The 20,871-nt window shown below is 45.6% G+C and overlaps 1 long non-coding RNA gene across 1 annotated transcript; it reads left to right on the forward strand.

Moving 5' to 3' along the window:
* Positions 1–2,416: 2,416 nt before the first annotated feature.
* Positions 2,417–20,189, forward strand: LOC125341999. Its single transcript, XR_007209125.1, has 4 exons — positions 2,417–2,554; positions 4,522–4,524; positions 16,683–16,687; positions 20,179–20,189. It is a non-coding gene; the product is annotated as an uncharacterized LOC125341999 (long non-coding RNA).
* Positions 20,190–20,871: the final 682 nt, after the last annotated feature.

Here is a 20,871-nt window from a genome sequence, read left to right on the forward strand (position 1 = left end):
TGAAGCCCTGGGTTCGATTCCCCAACACCACATATACAGAAAATGGCCAGAAGTGGCGCTGTGGCTCAAGTGGCAGAGTGCTAGCCTTGAGCAAAAAGAAGCCAGGGACAGTGCCCAGGCCCTGAGTCCAAGGCCCAGGACTGGCAAAAAAAAGAAAAAAGAAAAAAGAAAGAAAGGAACTAGTATCAGAGATAGATGATCCTTAATAATATGCATTGACATTCCATTGGATTATGCAATCTGTGTGGAAACACTGGAAAGACAGAAGAAACACACACACACACACACACACATACACGCTTGAAAGTAAAAAGCTGGGTGCCCATGGTGGCTCACACCTGTCATCCTAACTACTCAGGAAGCTGAGATCTGAGGATCATGGTTTGAAGCCAGCCTAGGCAGGAAAGTCCATGAGACTCTTCTTGCCAGTCAACCAACCAGGAAAAAAAAAAAGCCCAAAGTAGAGCTGTGGCTTAAGTGGTAGAGCACCAGCCTTGAGTATAGAAGCCAAGGGACAACACCCATGCCCTGAGTTCAAGCCCCAGCAACAGCACAAAAACAAACATAAGGGCTGGGATGTGGCCTAGTGGTAGAGTGCTCACCTCATATACACAAAGCCATGGGTTTGATTCCTCAGCACCACATATATAGAAAAAGCCGGAAGTGGCGCTGTGGCTCAAGTGGTAGAGCGTTAGCCTTGAGCAAAAAGAAGCCAGGGACAGTGCTCGGGACTTGAGTTCAAACCCCAGGACTGGCAAAACAAACAAACAAACATAGTGTCATGTGATCACTCAGAGCAATAAATAACACCAATCCGTCTACTATCACACACTCATATACACTCCTATACACAGTATTATATAAAATGTTGTTAGCAAACTTGCTTTTTTCTATCCACTGCCTAACTGGGATATTTTTCTCATGTGATTAAGCACTTCATTATTTTATGGATTTGAATCACTCTTTTAGACAGAACTATCCTAACACCATGAAACAATTTCCTTTTTGTTGGAAAAGGGATTCATTCCACCATGTCTGCTATTCTCTTTTAAAACAAAACAAAACACAAAACACCACAATGGATGTTCTTGAGCTATCATCTTTCTCTGGGGATTTCCTGAGGTGAAATACATACAGGCGATGCAACTTCTGGATGAAAAGAAGTGTCTGTATGCATTTTGGAATGGACGTCTAAAGTTCTTTGAGGTATTCTCAGAGGCTCATATCTTGGGGAAAGCAGAAATAGTTTGGGGGATCCCGGGGGGGGGGGGGCGGGGGCTTGGAATGGAGCTGGGCTAGCAGCTCAGCTGTATTTATTTTACAAATTTCATAGGCCTTCATGACAGCCTGACCCTGGAATATATGAATTAGTGTCTTCCTGATCAGAGTAGTAGACTCTGTCACTTTTTTTTTTTTTGGAGGGGGGGTGGGGTGGCTCAATATTGCTAAATACATTGACAGGGCTGAAAGCCTATAAAATAGCCCTGAAGAAACCAAAGCTCCATGCACTTGGAGCCAGCGGTCACTAGGGGGCAGTGGAGAGCCACAGACAGCTGTCAGGATGCTTGCAACAAGGTTGTTATACTTGAAACCATTTTCTTCTTCCTTCTTTCTTTCCTTCTTTTTAGTACTTATCTTTAAGTCGTTTCCCAAAGGCTTTGCCATTCAACAAAGCAGTTTATGAATACCATGAACTTCGATCCATGTCACCCTTTTCAACCTTCCCACCCACCCCTCCCACCCCACCCTTTTCCCTCCCTTTTCTTAATTTTGTAGGATATCTATTGGATTTTTCTTTGTTGGCCATCTAACAAGGCAGTTTGTGTACACAGTGCATATCTTGATCTATGTCGTCTCCAGAATATTTCCAAACCTCCCCCCACTTCAACCTCCTCCTTTTCTTTTTTATCCTCTTCATTTTGTAGTATATGCAATGAATCCTCAACTACACAAAGTCTGCATGGTTTCCTTGGGTTGTGGTAGCTAGCATGTGCCTATAAATCTATAAGTAAACACATGGGGTGGTAAGCAAACAGTTACAAATGAATTACCGTAGACTCTATGGAAAGCTCAAAAAGTATAACTCATCAGAAAGTCTAAGTCAAAGCCCAACAAATAAGTACCAGGAAATGAGTACCTGCAGGAGAAGAGGTGTGGCTAAGGGAGGAGGGGTAGACTTGTGAAGAGTGAAAGTGGGGGTGAATGCATTTCTTTTTTTTTTACCTACATAATATTTTATTATATTTTAGATTTGCATTATAGAAAGCACCTAAATTATCTGTAAAACAGAACTGATAAGTCTCTGAGTTTATGGGGGAAAAATATCAAACTTTGGTTTTATTTTATTTTTTTTACCATTTAAAAACTTACTGCATTTTATTATTTATTATTTTTCTACAATCCCAATAGATAAGGGAAAGAGCTTTTTGTTCAAAAACAAAATATACAGCAAATACAGCTACAAACACACTTTATTAAATATGAATTATCAATGGAATCCTTTGTTGATTAGAATGCATAACTACATAATTTGACTTTTGAATCTGTTTTTATTGTAATTTACTTATTAATTAAACACAAATTTTTTGACAAGGTGCTGTGCAAAAAGGGTACAGTTACATAGTAGGGCAGTGTGTACATTTCTTGTGATATTTTACATCCTGTTTTTCTTTCCCTTCCCTAGGTAGGTAGACATATATACAATATACAATGTACCAAGAACATATACAATAGCCACATGGCCTACGCCGAAGAAAATTCGCCTAGGGCTTTAAATGTAATGTTGACAATAGACAATATGTCGACAATAGTCTTATATGAATGTACATTCATAGCTTTTGAGCTATTGTGATCCACTGAGAGGTCTATTTTTGACCTTGATATGTTGAGTAGTTGTTTGGTTTTAGTTACATAATGTTGGGTCGCTGACCCAAACCTGTGGGAAATACCATTTGACAAGAAGTTTTTGGTTTCACAGACCTGGTCTCTACTGTCTCCCCCTCCCCCCTCCTTAACAGTCATATATCAGGGAGATCATGCCCCTTTGTTTTCTGTGTTCTAGGCTTGTCTCGCTCAACATTATTTGTTCAAGTTCTGACCATTTCCTTGCGAATGCCAATATTTCACCATTTCTAATTGCTATGTAGTATTCCATTGTGTATAGGTACCATATATTTTGGATCCATTCATCTGTGGGCATCTGGGTTGTTTCCATATTTTGGCTATTGTGAATTGTGCAGCGATAAACATGGAAGTGCAAATGTCTTTTTGATATCTTGGGACCTGTTGTTCAGGATAGATGCCTAGGAGTGGTATGGCTGGGTCATAGGGTGTTGAGCTTTTTGAGAAACCTCCATACTGTTCTCCAAAGTGGTTTTACTAATTTGCACTCCCACCAACAATGGAGAAGGGTTCCTCTTTCCTCGCAACCCCTCCACCATTTGTTGTTGCCTGAGTTCAGGGTATAGGCCATTCTAACTGGAGTGAGGTGTTATCTCAGGGTTGTTTTTATTTGCATTTCCTTTACTGATAGGGATGTTGAGCATTTCCTCACATGTTTCTTTGCCATTTTTATCTCTTCTCTTGTGAAGTCTCTCTTTAGCTCCTTTGCCCATTTCCTAATTGGTTTACTGGGCTTGGAGGGGCTTAGTTTTTTGAGTTCTCTGTAGATGACAGATATTAGGCCTTTGTTGCTGTGCTGGTAAAGATCCTTTCCCATATGGTTGGCTGTCTTTCTGTTTTGGTGGCTATGTCCTTAGCTGTGCAGAAACTTTTTAATTTGTAGTAGTCCCATTTGTCGAGTCTCTCCCCTATTTGTTGTGCCCCTGGGACTCTGTGAATGCATTTCTTATAGAATGGGCTTTGGGTCTCAGAAATCCATCTCAGGGGTGTTGGTTGGGAAGACTAGCTTCATTTTTCTTTCAGTCCTGGGGCTTGAACTCGGGGCCTGGGTGCTGTCCCTGAGCTCTTTTACTTAAGGCTAGTGCTCTACCACTTGGAGCCACGGTTCCACTTTTCTGGTGGTTCATTGGAGACAAGAGTCTTGTGGACTTTCCTTTCTGGGAGGACTGAACTGTGATGCTCAGATCTCAGCCTCCTGTATAGCTAGGATGACAGGCGTGAGCCACCAGCACCCAGCTTCATCGGGGGCAATGATATGACCTTGCTCTGTCATGGTATCTATGCATGTCGTAGGAGAGACCTTAGCCAAGCCTCGTGAGCCTCCCTCCGGCCACCTGCCAAGTAGGAATAAGAACAGAGGTGATGGTAAGAACTAAACAGGAAGGCCAATGTTCACGTCAGTATCCGTCCATCCGTCACCTGAACAACCACTGATAAAGAACTGTGCAAGGGGAGGAGCTGGTGTGTGGAAAGAGGAAAGGTGGGCGAATCCAGTCAGAAGATTCAATGCGCATGCGTAACCATGGAACCAGGTCACTCCAGGGGTGGGTGGGCTTGGGAGAGAAGGGGGAAAATGATGGAAGGGGCGGCATTGACGGAGACTCATTGTACTCATGAAAGGCTGTGTCGAGTTGAAGCCCCTTTGCGCCACTACTGAAGGATCATAGGACTTGGGGGTGGGGTGGGGGGCACTTGTGATAAGTTGGTTATCCTATTGAATGGCGCGTGTTTACACGGAGGAACATCTATAGGCTGTTTTCACATTATTCATGGTGTGTTGAGAACACAGATCTGGGAAATTCCATGTCCAAACACTGCATGTGATATCTAGAAAACCCAGAGAAGAGACACAGGGAATTCTTTCACCATTATAGTAGGCACTCAACAAACAGGAGATTAAGCTAAGCGCTAATGGCTCACTCCTGTAGTCCTAGCTACTCAGGAGGTGGAAATCTGAAAATCAAAGTGCAAAGCCAGCCCAGGCAGGAAATCTGTGAGATTCTCCCATGAATGAGCAAAAAGTTGGAAATGGAGCTGTGGCTCAAGTGGTAGAGTGCTAGGCTATCATGAAAAAGAGAGAGTTTGGGGCCCTAAATCCAAGCTGCAGTACTGGCACAAGGAAGGGAAGGAGGGAGGGAGGGAGGGAGGGAAGGAGGGAGGGAGGAAGGAGAAGGGAAGGGAATAAAGAAAAGAGCAAGGAAGGAGAGAGAGAAGGAAGAAAAGAAAGGAAGGAAGAAGCTGAAACTTGATAGGTGTTGGGGGGGGGGAGGTTAAAGGAAGGGAGGTAGACCAATGAAGAGAGGAAGAAGGAAGGAATGCATTCCTAATATTCAATATCTATCTCATGAAACTAGGAAAACCAAGAGGATAGGTGGGGTTGGGAGAGGTGACACAGATCGAGACTACAACATTCTTAAACTCACAAGTTGAATGGTACCCTCTTTACACACCTAAAGACAATAAAAATATCTTAAAAATAAGTAAAACAGATAATGAGTAGGTAAATAAATAAGAAAATGAATGAATAATTGTGAGATTTCCTCCTCCTCCTGGTTGATAGGTAGACCCTCCCGTAACTAAGTTCATACAGACAAAGCCCTAAAGGACCCATTCTTTTCTTTTTTTTTTTTTTTTTGGCCAGTCCTGGGCCTTGGACTCAGGGCCTGAGCACTGTCCCTGGCTTCCTTTTGCTCAAGGCTAGCACTCTGCCACTTGAGCCACAGCGCCGCTTCTGGCCGTTTTCTGTATATGTGGTGTTGGGGAATCGAACCTAGGGCCTCGTGTATCCGAGGCAGGCACTCTTGCCACTAGGCTATATCCCCAGCCCTAAAGGACCCATTCTTGGTCACGGCTGTCTTTCATACACTAGCAGGTGTTTTCTCCCATCGTCCATCCATCCAAAAATAAAATTAAATTACAAAAGCAAAGAACTTGCGATTCCCCAAAGCTTCATTAGGCAAAGCCAGAGAGCCATTTAGACCAAAGGAGTCGAGCGCCAACTCCCATCCGGGAGAGAACGCGCTGTCCTGAGCTCGGGGCCAAGAGAGCCATCGTAAAGGAAGCAGCCAGGAAAATTAATCAGGACCCGGAGAATTTTAATAAAATGTTATTGCAAGTCAATGCAAATGTGGGAAGGACGGGGGCGGGAGGGCGTGCAGCCTTTGGGGCACCGGCTTCTGTTTTAATTGGATGACTCAGGTCTGTCCAACTGAGGCACACCCCATGCGTCTACACACACACACACACACACACACACACACACACACACACCCGTTTGCCACCAGCAGGCTCCTTTGCCTACAGCAAACCCACAATTCTCAGCTCTGCTCTCCTGGCCCTGCTTGCCCAGTACGTGCGCAGATTCCTGCCCTCCACACCGGATGCCCCCCAACCCAATTGCACATTTCTGGTACTTTCTGAACAGTAATGGGAAGCAAAGAACTCATTCTGGAGTCCCAGCTTCTGCCATTCACCTACTAGGAACTCTTGGTCAAATCTACATTCCTCACCTATTATCATCTTCCTTCTCTTCTTTGATTACACACACACACACACACACACACACACAGAGCACACTGCTGGTTGCTGGTGTCTCACACCTGTCATCCTAGCTACCCAGGAGGCTGAGATCTGAAGAGTGTAGTTCAAAGCCAGCCCAGGCAGGAAAGCCAGAAGTGGCACTATGGCTCAAGTGGTAGAGGCTGGTCTTGAGCACAAAGCTCAGGGACAGTGCTCAGGCTCTGAGTGCAAACCTCAGGACCTACACACACACACACACACACACACACACACACACAGAGTGCATTATTTGTGTGTGTGTGTGTGTGAGGGGGGGTACTAGGGCTTGAACTCAGGGCCTTGTGCTCTTGCTTGGCTTTTATTGATCAAGGTTGCTACTCTACTACTTGAACCACACCTCCACTCATGCTTTATGATTCAATGAAAGGGTTTTAATAGCAGCTCCTGAAATGACATTTCCAAGCACTGGAGGAAAGGGTGGTCTTGCTTTGTTCTCTCTTGCTCCCAGGGAAAATTTAAATCCAAGTAAAGGATCTGACTTTATGGGCGGCTCTCTGAAATAACTAGCTTTTCCTTTGAGTTTTTCTGTTCTTCCTTCCACAGAGCTCAGCTTTTAATTTCTTTATGCCAGTCCTGGGGCTTGAACTCAAGGCCTGGGTACCATCCCTGATCTTTCTTGCTAAAGGCTAGCATTTGCCACTTGAGCCACAGCACCACTTCTCACAGACTTTCTGCCCAGGCTGGCTTTGAACCTCGATCCTCACGCCTTAGCCTCCTGAGTCGCTAGGATGACCGGTGATCTTTCTGAACCTGGGTTGCTGGGCTATTTGCTCGTTTTGTATGTCTTGTTCTTGCTCAGACTGCGTCATTCATAATAAGGAATCCAAGGCGGAGAACACATATTTGGATTGTTAAGTAGGTGCATCAATTAAATGATAGCCTTGAGTCAGACTCCAGCTTTCAAGTGCTGCTCTTTCATGACATTATAATACTCCTCAGACACCACAGAAGCCATTCATTCCAAAACGAACTCTCTGTGTAACTCATCAGTGGATATGGAATAAAAAGAGAATTAATCCTGGGAGGTAAGAAAGTGGTACCCTCTACCAAAAAGCCAGCTCAGCTTCTTAGTGATAGGAGAAAAAAAAATATTGCAAACACAGGTTTGAGATGAAATATTTTCAAAAGAGCCACATCAGGATTTTTTCCCCTCCTCTTCTTTTTGTTTTTTTTTTAAATTTGCTCTTTTATTAATATTCTGAATTCCATTGCATGGGGAAAATAAATGAACAATGTCAGCATTTTCTCTTCACAGCTGGGTATCTCAGGTTGGCAATATTTTTCTCCCATATTAAAAAAAAACACCTACAATCCCATAAAATTTAAGGTTATTAAGTTGCAGCTGAATAATTCATGAGGCAATTATGAAACATTTATAGTTGAATATCAGGAGCTTCCAAATAAAAGAAGCCATGTTGTTGGGGGGGGGGTCACCCCCTTGGCAAACTTGGGTAGCTCCACCTAACTCTCCCTTGCTGTGTCATTTTCTGCTCTCAGAGATGGCGAAAGTCCCTTCAGATTTGTCTAAAAGACACCTGAGGATTTAGTAAAGCTGGGCACCACAGTGGCTCACACTTGTAATCTTAGCTGAGGATTCCTAGCTCAGATCCTGAGATCTGAGGATGGTGGTTCAAAGCCCACCCAGGCAGGAAAGTCCGTGAGACTCTTATCTCCAATGAACCACCAGAAAACCAGAAGTGGAGCTGTGACTCAGATGGTAGAGCCCCAGTCTTGAATGAGAAAGCTCAGAGACAGCACCCAGGCCCCGAGTTCAAAGCCCCAGGGCAGATACAACGTAACTCTCACCTCTGATGAAGAAGCTGAGGTCCAAGAAGAGACTAGTCTCACCAAATCCATGTTAAAGATAGAGTTCAAGCCCAACACCTAAACACAGCATTCTTTCAAGACCTCATGGAGTCACCAGCCATCCATCACCACAATTGATCTTTCTACCTGTTTTATGGCCAGAAGTGAGGAGAGACCGGCCAAGTCTGCACACAGCACAGGGCCACTGCTGCGAGGTTACCCACAGGATGCCATTCAACAAGCAAAGAACAAGTGCTGCTGTTGGGTACCATCTTGGATTGGCTTGGATAGGCAATCTGTCTTTTTAACCATGTTCTTCTTCTTTTAAACCTAGACTATGTATGATAGGCACTTTATAAATACTGAAGTTTCTGTTCTAAAGACATTCAAAGGTTTTGAATATCTCTATTATCTTTTAAGTAGTTATACAGAGGACTTCCCATTCACCAAAGCAGTTTATGAACACAGTGCATCTTGATCACTGTCGCCCCTTTCAACGTTCTCACCCACCCCTCCACTCCCCACCCCTTCCCTCATTTACCATAATTTTAGGTTATGTATTGAATTTTTGCCCACTCAACGAAAACAGTTTATGTACACAATGCATCTTGGTCTTTGTCGTCCCTTCAACGTCTTCACCCCCACCCCGTCCTTTATACTTCTCAGTTCTGTGGTATAGACAATGAATTTTAGCCTACATTCTCTCTTCTTCTTCCCATCCTCATTCTTCTACCCCCCTCTTCCCTTAGTCCCACCTTCCCCTCTTGCAATAACTGATTTCCTGGCAAAGCCTCAACACTCACAATTTTTTTAAGGCTGAGAAAATATTTTCAATTATTTGCATTAAAAAATAATACTATTTGGAAGTCAAGTGCTGGTGGGTCACACCTGTCATCCTAGCTACTTAGGAGACTGAGATATGAGGACTGTGGTTCAAAGCCAGCCTGGCCAGGAAAGTCTATGAGACTCTTTTCTCCAATGAACCTCCAAAAAGCTGGAAGTAGCACTAGGGCTCAAGTGGTAGACCACTGGACTAGAGCAAGCAAGAAGCTCAGGGATGGTGCCCAGGCTCTGAGTTCAAGCCCCAGTACCAGCACATACACACGCAAAAAACAAAAAAACAAAACAAAAATAAACATTATTTGAGTTGGCTATGACCTGCATGGGAGCAATAGAGTAAGAAGGAATGAATGCCCAAATCTACTTCATCTTGGCCACTGTCAGATGCCAAGACCACCAAAGTAAAATCCAAAACCAGGTGGCTAGCCAGTCAGCCTGTGCTGAGCTGCTCCTTGAAGATGTGGGCATCTGAACACCGAGCCCAGCTCCCTCTAGCACACAAAGACATTGTAGTTTCTCTCCCATGGTCCCCAAGTGCATTGTGCAGGCCCCAGGGAGGGAAGCACTGTCTCACAGAACTCTGATGGATAAGTTTGGGGTTCAACAAAACTGCCTATAGCCTGTGGCAAATGGGAGGGCTGGTGAACCCAGAAGTAGCGGGAATGAGAGAGAATGTTGAAAGCGAGGACCCTGATCAGATCACATTGCCCCCTAAACTCCTTGGTTGAATGCTAACTCTTTTGTCCAACTACCTAAAGGTAACAACAACACAAATAACTAAAAAGATAAAAGGAAAGCTGGGTGGTTCGTGGCTCATGCGCCTGTAATCCTAACTCAGGGAGCTGAGATCTGAGGATCACAGTTTGAAGCCAGCCTGGGTGAGAAAGTCTGCGACACTCTTAGCTCCAATTACTCACAGAGAAAGCTGTGGCTCAAGTGGTAGAATGCTAGCCTTGGGGCAGCACCCAGGCCCAGAGTTCAAGCCCTGGGACTGAAAAAAGAAAGAAAGAGAATAAAGAGAAAAAGAAAAAGAAACTCTTATCACCGGAGCAGAAACAGGAATAGCAGAATCTTAATTGAAATCCACATGTTCTATTGGCATCCCTAGAGAAAATCAGGAGTCATCAGATTTCCCAAAATGGTGAATGACGATTCCTCTAGGAATTCGCCCCTCTTCCGGAATTGGCACACCGGTTTGGTCCCAGCCTTCCATTCTTCCTGGCATCCGACTTGCCCTTGTGCCGCCAGGTCATGTTGGGAGTGGCTAGACCTCACCCAGTAGTGTAAAAGTTAGAGCACATCTTCTCCCATGCTTCTGATTTTCAATTACACGCGTATAATGTACTTAAAAATCTGTCTTGTATTTGGAAAGAGAAATCCAGCCGGGTGGTAATTTCATTGCTCTGTCAATTTGCAAAGAAGATTCTATTTAAGCGCAGTGATTGGCCCACTGCCACAGGCCCAGCCCGCAGCAAGCCAGTGTCTACAGGGACAAGGAGATGCCAGCGGAGAGCTCCCTACCTCCCTTCTAGAACCTTCTGGGAGTTTGCAGGCATTTCCTTAAGGGATAAACCCAGAATTAAAAACCAAAAGACTGTACTGTTATTACTACTACTACTGCCACTATTACTATTATTGCTTTATGGTTTCCAGCTGTTTTGCATCTGCCCTACTTTCTACCCACTAACTCATTCAGACCTCCTTTGTTTCAACCTCACATTTGAGACCAGTGAAATGGAGAGAAATTAGACAGGGTGAATACCTTCTCTCTCCTATTTGGTGTCCTGGACGTGATCCCACGTTTGTCTGTTCACAGCGGAGACACGTCGAATCCACTGAAAACGGATTGTCCCTCCATTGTGGTTGTGAGAGGAAAAGGAAGGCTTAAGCCAGGCACTGGTGGCTCCTAGCTGTCATCCTAGCTGCTCAGGAGGCTGAAATCTGAGGGCCACGGTTCAAAGTTGGCCTGGGCAAGCTGTGAGAATCTCACCTCCAATTAAGCAGCAAAAAGCCAGAAGTGGCACTGTGGCTCAGGTGGTAGAGCACTAGCCTTGAGCACAGCAAGCTAAGGGACAGCGCCCAGACCCTGAGTCCAAGCCCTCATTCTAGAAAACAAACAAACAAAAACACCTGCTGTGGAAAATAAATGTCCAGTATCTCCACCACTGACTAAGGCTGGAACTAGATAAGATTATCACAGCAAGCAAATCTTGGGAAACAAGATGTGATGTATAAATCATTTAAGGAAAAGATGAATCAAGTGTTTTCTGGATGTGCATTTGGGGTCCGGCTGTAGACTACAGTATTGAAAAGCAAGTCCATTCTTAGCAAAGTACCTTGGTCTGGTCTGGAACTCTCAATATCTCGAAGGACTTGGGAGCGCCAAGATTTGCTTGCTTCAGGCCACACATACTCAACAAGATGGCAGAAAGTTCTAGAAAGCTCCAGAACGTTCTCTCCAGTTGACGCGGAGGCCTCAGGGAACCTGGGAGAGAGTGAGAGAGATTCTCCGAAGTCTTCAGTTCAGGCCAGACTTCAGGCTGCATCTTGAATCAGGGGTCAATGGCTGGAATCAGAGGCCCACCTGAGCAGAACAGGGCAAGTCTCCAGCGGACAGGAAATTCACACCATCCCTTGAGTATCGTCTACTTTTCTACAGGATAAAAATACATAGGGGCCAGGCACCAATGGCCCACACCTCTAATCCTAACTACTCAGGAGGCTGAGGTCTGAGGATCACAGTTCAAAGTTAGCCCAAGCAGAAAAGTCCATGGAACTCTTACCTCCAATTAACTGCCAAAAAAAAAAAATTCCAGAAGTGGAGCTATGGCTCAAGAAGTGGAGTGCTACCCTTCAGCAAAAGGAACAGCTCCTAGGCCCTGCATTCAAGCCCGAAGACTGGCACTAAATAGATAAATAAATACATAAAAAGCATAACCTCATGTAACACATTTCTTTATTATTATTTTTAATGAAGCAGTGGTACAAAGGACTTTCCATTGGAGAAGTCAGGTTATGAGCACAATGCACCTTGAGCGACATCATCCATCCTTCACATAATAATACCTGTCTGGAGATTTCCAGTTCTGTCTGGCTTAAGATAGAGCCTAGGAATCTGCATTTGAACGTCCACCCTCCAACCCCCCCTCACCCCTTTAAGCCCTGGAAGGGTGCTGGGGAATTGGGCATTGATCTCAAGATGTCAGCCATGGCTGTGTTCCTCACCCTCCCCGCCAGAGCCAATCAGCGCTCAGCCTCGAGGCTCACAGCAAGGAGGGCGGGCATTGGTAAGGCAGAGCCATCCAACCAGGCAATGCCGGCTCACGGCCCAGCCTATGGCAGGGCTGGCAGATGGCAGACGGGAGTCCGGCTGCAGTATGTACACTGCCAGGGTGGAGGGAGGCAGAGACAGGCCTGAGATGGATGGTCTCCTATGCGGCTGACATCCACCCACAGCAGGGCATATCGGTGACGTCCACGGTGATGCCACCAGCTCACCCCCCAGTCACCCCCAGGGGGGTTGCCTGAGATTGATTTCCAGCCACAGGAATAACGCTCTCTCTCTCTCTCTCTCTCTCTCTCTCTCTCTCTCTCTCTCTCTCTCTCTCTCTCTCTCTCTCTCTCTGTGGGTCCCGTAGGCAAGGGAGACAGCACTCCCACACCGACTGTAATTTAGCATTCATTTGCATTTTTAAATTAGTTAGGCCGTGGACCGTTACAAAGCAATGACAGAGAATTTTGATAATAATTAGCCTTCGGAGGACGGTGGGGTGGAAGGAGGCAGGGGATAGCTCTGCCTGGCTGTGTCACCGGATCTGGGGGGGATGGGAAGGCGGGGGGGGGGGGGGGAACCCCACAATTTAGCGTCTGAGACCCTCAGATCTCATGATGTTTTCTTGGATCCAGCCAACCTGGTGGACCATCCTAGGAACTCTGGTGGAATGTGGGGGCCCAACTGTCCCCTCTTTCTTCAAGGAACTCGATCTACTCCCTTCTCACCCCTAGGCTGCCCAACGAGCATTTCCATCCGCTTGCTTGCACACCACTGTGTTTCTTTTTGTTTGCGTGCTCCAGAACTGAATCCCGCTCCCCTCCGCATCCCTAGACCCCCAGTGCGTGTCAAGGCCAGGATACGATTTGCTAAAAATAACTGACATTGACTGAGCGCTCGGAGTGTGCGAACCACAGAGCCATCCGTTATCGCCGATGAAGGCCCTCGTCGCCTCTGGGAGCGAGGACTCGGGCGAGTGCCAGAGAGGACAAGCAAGACCCGAGACTTCACCCAATGTCACACAGTGGAGCAGTGTCCAACCAAGACTGGCATGAAAGCTCCCAGCTCCCCAATCTCCACTGAGTCATGGCAGTTTCCTCTTCTTCTTCTCCCTTTCTCTTTTATGTCAGCAGAGATGAGTGCATCATGTCGAACTGACAGGTGTCTACATTTGGAGAAAAGAGGGCCATTTGGACTTCCTTCATTTCTACCTAGAAAGGCCTCTGGCCTCCCCACACCATTATACAACCTATACCCCCATGAAACCCCAATATCCCCTCCCTGAGATCATCTCACTTGTCAGGCAAGAGAGCCCTACAAGTAAACAATGTAAGGAATTCACCGCCTGCTCGAAAGTCCTACACAATTCATTTCTTCTTCTTCTGTTTCTGTCAGTCTTGGGACTTGAACTCGGGGCCCAGGTACTATGTCCCTGAGCTTTAGTGCTCAAGGCTAGCGCTCTACCACTTTGAGCCACAGCTCCACTTCTGGTTTTCTGGTGGGTTGTTGGAGATAAAAGCCTCATAGACTTTCCTACACAGGCTGGCTTTGAGCCATGATCCTCACATCTCAGCCTCCTGAGTAGCTAGGATGACAGGCATGAACCACCAGCACCCAGCAATTCATTTCTTCTTGGTTCTTCCTGCTTCCCTCTTACATGTACTCGTAACTACACAAGTTCCCCTAAATACACAGAAAACTGAGAGATGGAAAGAGGAGGAAGGAAGGGAGGAAGAGAAGGAAAGAGAGAGAAAGAAATGTCACAGTTGGCCATTGAGTTTGTATGAAATTCTCCTAGCTCCCACAGATGTCTAATTAAGGGGCTATAGCTTTCCACCACCCTGAGCCATTTTCTCACAGATGGCTCCTCCTCACCCTCCCCCCTCCTGGCAGACATTTTTACCTTATTAATCATTCTACCTGCATCAGAAAACATTACCTCCATGACCACAAAATAGCAGCCTCATTACGGGAACCACAGCCCACAGTCAGGTGGATTTCCCCAAAGGCCCCCAAACCTTTCCATTTTATTACCGTGTCACTCCTCATTTTAACACATATTAATCACAAAGATACATTTTTCTTGGGCTGTGGATTTAAGTGGCCCTTTTCCAAGCACTTGGTAAAGGTTGGTTCAGAGAAAGGAAGAAAAGGAATGATTTCAATTCATAAAGTGGGGTTTCTATCCCCACTTCTACACACAGATAGAAGGAAGTATCTTTGTTGCAGATTGCAATAACATGTCACATGGCTTTTGTGGTTGGGAATCTGTAATGGATACAGGATAAGGGGCTGGAGTTTCAATTAGCCTGGTTCAAAGCCTGGCTCTGTTACCAGCTCTATGGCCTGGGATAAACAGACTCCTTTCTCTTCTTCCCTCCCTCCCTTCCTTCCTTCCTTCCTTCCTTCCTTCCTTCCTTCCTTCCTTCCTTCCTTCCTTCCTTCCCTCTCTCTCTCTCTCTCTCTCTCTCTCTTTCTTTGTCTTGGGACTTGAACTTGGCTGAGATCTGAGAATCCAGATTCTGTGCCAGCCCAGGCAGGAAAGTCCATGAGATTTTTATCTCCAATGAACCACCAGAAAACTGGAAGTACAGCTGTGGCTCAACATGATAAAGCACTTAGCCTTGAGCAAAAGAGCCCAGGGATAGCACCCAGGCCCCGAGTTCAAGCCCCACAACTAACAAAACAAGAAAAGAAATTTCTGAAGGTGGTAACTGTATTGGAAAGCTGAAGAGAATTCACCAAGACGATGGGGGCTGGAGAGATGTGTAAACTATTAGGGCTTGGAGAAATGGCTGGAGGATAAAAACTAAGAAAGAAGTCAAAGAGATGATAGAACGTTGACCTTGATTGCCCAGCATGCCCTGCCAAGAACCTTGATTCTTCTCTCCTGTGGTAAATGGGGTCATAAGAAAGGATGGGGACGGGTCTCCAAGCAGGAGTCATGAATTGTGTACTTGGGTTACAATGGGACTAGCACTCACTCAGGACTCTGATTTTCGGGACCAGTACTCTGCCTCTCATATTCCATCCCTCCTTTTCCTCATCTAGGGCTGCTGGATTGGTGCTCATTCTTGGGCGACATCTTTGCTCAGGTTCCATCATCTCTAGTGAGGGTCCCCTGTAACGACACTGCTGGAGACCAAGTGCCCTAGGCCACCTATGTTTCCTCAGAACCCTGTGCTCCGATTCTGCTGAACAGATTCTTTTCTTTTTTTGTCATAAGGCTTGAACTCAGGGCCTGAGAACTGTCCCCGAGCTCTTCTGCTCAAGGCTAGTGCCCTAATAAAGTTCCACTTGTGTCCAAGCGTGGATGGCTCATGCATGTCATCCTAGCTACTCAGTAGAAGGCTGAGATCTGAGGATTGCGATTCAAAGCCAAGCCCCGGCAGGAAAGCCCAGGAGCCTCTTATCTCCAACGAACCACCAAAAAAAAAAAAAAAAAGAAAGAAAAAGAAAAAAAAAGCTGGAAGTGACGCTGTGGCTCAAAGGAGAAGAGCACTAGCCTTGAGCAAAAAAAAAAAAAAAAAAAAGCTACATAAAACATTTTGAACGTCAAAGGAAAGTGCGCAAGATATGAAGTGAGGCGGGAGGGAAAAAATCACAAGGCCCAGAGAGACCAGGGATACGTGTTTCCCTGCGAGGTGGAAGCCACATTTAGCGGATAGACTCATTAAGTGAACACATTGGGTGGCATGCAGGCATATACAAATGTAGTTGTCAAGAGTCCTCTCAAATATTGTGTAATTCCTTAGAAAAGGCCAAGTTCAACGAAATAAACAGCAGGTATTCAAAAGGGGTGGGGTGAGATCAAGGAGAAAGGAATAGATGAATGAAACGGAGAAGGGGGGGGGAGAAAATCCAATGTTCATCCTACAAAATGAAGCAGAGTGTGGGAAGCAGTGGGGGGAGGGAGGGATGGGTGGGAACGTTGAAAAGGGAGACACAGGCCAAGATATACTGCATTCATCACCTGCTTTGTTACATGGCAACTCCTTTGTGCAACAACTTGAAGATCATTTCAAAACACGCAGAAAAATGCAGTGAACGAAGCAAGAGAGAAATTTGAAAAAACAAAAATCACCAGGAGAGAAATGAATTCGAGTGGTTATATTCTAATCGCCGAGATGCCATGATTCTATGTTGGTGGCATGCAAGGTGGCTGTCACAGCCTCAGTTTCCCCCCTCTGGTGAGTGAAGGATCTGGGTCGCATAGGATGCCCTCCTAGCTGTGAGGTTCTCTGCAGATCTGCATTGCTATTCTTGTTCCTCCAGAGCAAGAGAGAGATTGTGCCATGCCACACCATGGGGCCTGGTGCAGGATAATTTATAGGGCCGCACTGCAAACGTTGGAACACATTCGCCATCTACAATCTTGAGTGTCATCATTATTGGCCTCGTGGGAGAAGTTTATTTCTTCCCTGCCCTTCAAATGTTAGCACAAGGTGAAAGACTGGCTGTACTTTTCCTGGGCTTTGCAGGATGTACTTCTGTGAACACGGGGACAAATCCATTTCAAGGTCTGGCTGCAGGCAGAGAAAGAGAGAAAGGGCCAACCAGAGCTACAGTCTCAGCACGATGCTGTTCATTCCTACAGATCTGATCGGACAACCTACGGGGTACCTCATTTTCCCCCTCTGAGATCATTCTCTGCGTTAGTTCCCTCTGCCACCTGCCCTTTTATTAACCTCACAAACATCTTCTATTGCCGGGTGCCAGTGGCTCACACCTGTCATCCTAGCTACTCGGGACTCTGAGATCTGAGGATCACGGTTCAAAGTCAGCTTGGGCAGGAAAGTCTATGAGACACTTATTTCCCATGAACCACCAGGAAACAAAAAGTGGAGTTGTGGCTCAAAGTGGTAGAGGGCTAATCTTTGGCAAAAAACGTTCAGACTGTTTGAGCCCTAGGACCAGCACAACAACAACAAAATACACACACACACAACACACACACACACACACACACACACGTGTCTTAATATACATAGCTTCCCTATAAATAACATATTCCCTATGAATTCTCCCAATATGCCCACAAAACTAAATGTGGCCCTCTCAGGCATCTGTCCAATGTTACATCTGTACTTCATACCTGCCCAAGGCCTAGTATCATCACAGAAAAGAGAAAACGAAAGAAATGGCAGGGTGCTGGTGGCTCCTGTCTGTGTAATCCTAGCTACTCAGGAAGCTGAGATCTGAGAATCATGGCTTGAAGCCAACCTGAGCAAGGAAAAGTCCAGTCTATGAGACTCTTATCTCCAACAAGTGGTAGAGTGCCAGCCTTGAGCAAAAAAGCTCAGGGACAGCACCCAGGCCTGGAGTTCAAGCCCTAGGACTGGCACAAAAACAGAGAGAGAGATGAGAAGGAAGGAAGGAAGGAAGGAAGGAAGGAAAGGAGGGAGGGAGGGAGGGAGGGAGGGAGGGAGGGAGGGAGAAAGGAAGGAAGGAAGGAAGGAAGGAAGGAAGGAAGGAAGGAAGGAAGGAAGGAAGGAAGGAAGACAATCTGAATGGCTCATTTAGGAAGCCAATAGCTACTGTCAGTTAATAATTTGGAGTGAAATCTTGCTAAATAACATAGTATGTACTTTCTCTCTACTCTAAGCCTATCACTACCAATATGAGGCCTACACTTTCAAGTTCACTTAACTTTTTTTGTTTGTTTTTTGGTAGTTGTAGGACTTGAACTCAGGGCCTGGGCCCTGTCCCTGAGCTCTTTTGCTCAATGCTAGTGCTCTACTATTTTGAGCCACAGCTCTACTTCTGGTTTTTGAGTAGTTAATTGGATAGAAGAGTCACAGGGACTTTCTTGCTTTGAACTGGGATCCTCAGATCTCAGCCTCCTGAGAAGCTAGGATTACAGACATGAGCCCCTGGTGCCCGGTTCAGGTTCACATTTTTATCTGTGAATTATTCACCAAACTACAGATCCCTGTCCCAGAGAGGTCTAATAACTGACACAAATGGACTAAGTAGCAGAAATGGCAGGCTCAGGGATGAGAGATGGGTGCCCCAGGTCTGGGCATAGAATGCTGAGGTACCCACTTCCCCTAGACCTACCTGTGGGAAGAGATAGCCTGGACCTTCCCATTCATATGAGGGGAATCATAATAATAATAATAATAAAGAACCAAGAAGCTAATTGATCCATAATATTTATGAGAAACAGTAGAAATAAATTCCTCGTACAATTGGTATATAAATCATTTCAGCGATGAATAATGATACCAAGACAGGTAATTTATTTTAAATAGGAGACACTTCTGAACACCTGCTCTCGGTGGTTCTGTTTAAAGTACTCTCTTCAATCAGGACGCTGGTGGTTTCATGCCCAGAATCCTAGCTACTCAGGAGGCTGTGATCTGAGGATCATGGTTCGAAGGCAGCCAGGGCTGAGGGATTCTTTTCCCAGTTAATTACAGCAAAAAAAAAAAAAAAAGAAGAAGAAGAAGAAGAAGTGGGAAGTGTGGGTGTGGCTTAAGTGATCGAGTGCCAGCCTTGAGCGGAAAAAAGCTAAACAAGAGTGTGAGGCTCTGAGTTCAAATCTTACTACCAGCATAAGAATTGGGGGGATGGGTAGAGTTGGGAGAGATGGGGGGGAAGAATGATCTGATCAAGGGGGTGACATTGACCAAGATGTGTTGTACTCATAAAGAGACATGTTGAATTGAAGCTCCTTTGTTCATCTACATAAAGATAATAATAAAAGAAATATGTGTGTGTGTGTGTGTGTTAAATGAATGAATGATTGTCAAAATGGTAAGACATTCCAAAATCTCCAAGTAAGTGATGGCTTTTGTAGCTTAGGCTAAGCCCAACACATCGATTCCACTGGGAGTATTGAAGCCCTGCCTGGTACAAAGGAGAGAAGTGATGTTGAGGATCGATGATGAGATTGATAAGCAATGTCTGCCCTACATGACCAGAAGTACCTTCAGGAACAATGGCTTCCTGTCAGGTATTCTTCATGTCTTCCCTATATGTTGTGGGAATAGACTTTTCACTACTATCATACACACACACACACACACACACACACACACATACACACACGAATACAACTCATGCAGTGGCTTCAGCTTTGGGACTTGAATTGAGCTGACTGCCCCTTGTGAGAACCTGTTGCAGGCTGTTGGCCAAATAACCTAGCACCCTGGAGAATAAGAATTTTGGGGGTTGGGAGAAGCTTTAGAAATAATCCGATCCAAACAAATCACTTTGCAGGTGGAAAACCCCAAGACGTAGGAGATTAAGCATGGATTCTAAATATCAAACAGAGAAAGTAGTACAGATAGGAATTTCGTATCCTTTGAATTTACAAATGAAATGCAAGCCAGGGGCTTTGTAGGAAATGAAAGGGAAAGCTCAAAAGGAAGAAAATGCGCATTTGGGCCACCACCCCTGAAATCATGCCCTTACTTGGTGTGGCCATCTCAGTCAAGTAACAGTCAACAGAACACTGGTGGCTCACGCCTGTAATCCCAGCTATTCAGGATGGAAGGATTGTGGTTTGAAAAGACTGGAAGTGGCGCTGTGGCTCAAGTGGTAGTGTGCTAGCCTTGAGCAAAAGAAGCTTAGGGACAGCGCCCAGGCCCTGAGTTCAAGCCCCATGACCGGCAAAAATACCAAATTAAAAAAAATAATAAATCTCATCCTGGAGGCTGCCTTGTTCTGGGCCAACAGAAAAGGTTTCTTAGTAAATGGAGGGGCGGTGGGGAAGTTTAGACACAATAGATATTCACTGAGATTTAGGTGACCCAGAAAGCCCTGAATTCAACTAGTAATAATATGGTTTTTACATAGAAAAAAGAAAAGGATACATTTTTTTCCCATCTAAATCAGCAGATGGGAATTTTTCCCCCTGCAAATTGGGTAAAACAATATTTTGAGAAGGAGCAGGAAGTGGGCCTGCTTTAATTCCCCACACGATTCATACTTGTGGGAGAATTAAGAGGGAGGAAGACGTGGGTGCTAGTGACTCACGCCTGTTACCCTAGATACTCCGGAGGCTGAGATCTAAGGATCATGGGCTCAAAGCCAGCCTGGGTAGGAAAAGTTCATGAGACTCTTAATCTGCAATGAATCACCAAAAAAAATGCCCAAAGTGGATTTGTGGCTCCAGTGGTAGAGCACCAGCCTGGAGCGAAACAGCTGAAGGGACAGTGCCTAAGCCGTGCGTTCAAGCTCTAGTACTAGAGCGTGCGCATGCGCACACACACAGACACACACACACACACACACACACACATGCTGACCATGTTGCACAATACTTCTATCCGTGTAACCATGGGAATCACCCAAGCTGCCCCGCTTCAGAGAGCGACATCAATTCCCAGCAGGTGCACCCGAGTAGCCCGCCAATGTCAATGTCAATGTCCAGGCCACTTTGGTCATGGAGGAGCCGCCTCAGGGGGGAAAGTCTTTGGCTCTTTCAGCCTTGCTTCCAGATGCAAGCAACACCTGCCAGACTTCAT

Source organism: Perognathus longimembris, chromosome 25 (genome assembly GCF_023159225.1).
Source record: "Perognathus longimembris pacificus isolate PPM17 chromosome 25, ASM2315922v1, whole genome shotgun sequence".
In the NCBI taxonomy this organism is placed as follows: Eukaryota; Metazoa; Chordata; class Mammalia; order Rodentia; family Heteromyidae; genus Perognathus; species Perognathus longimembris.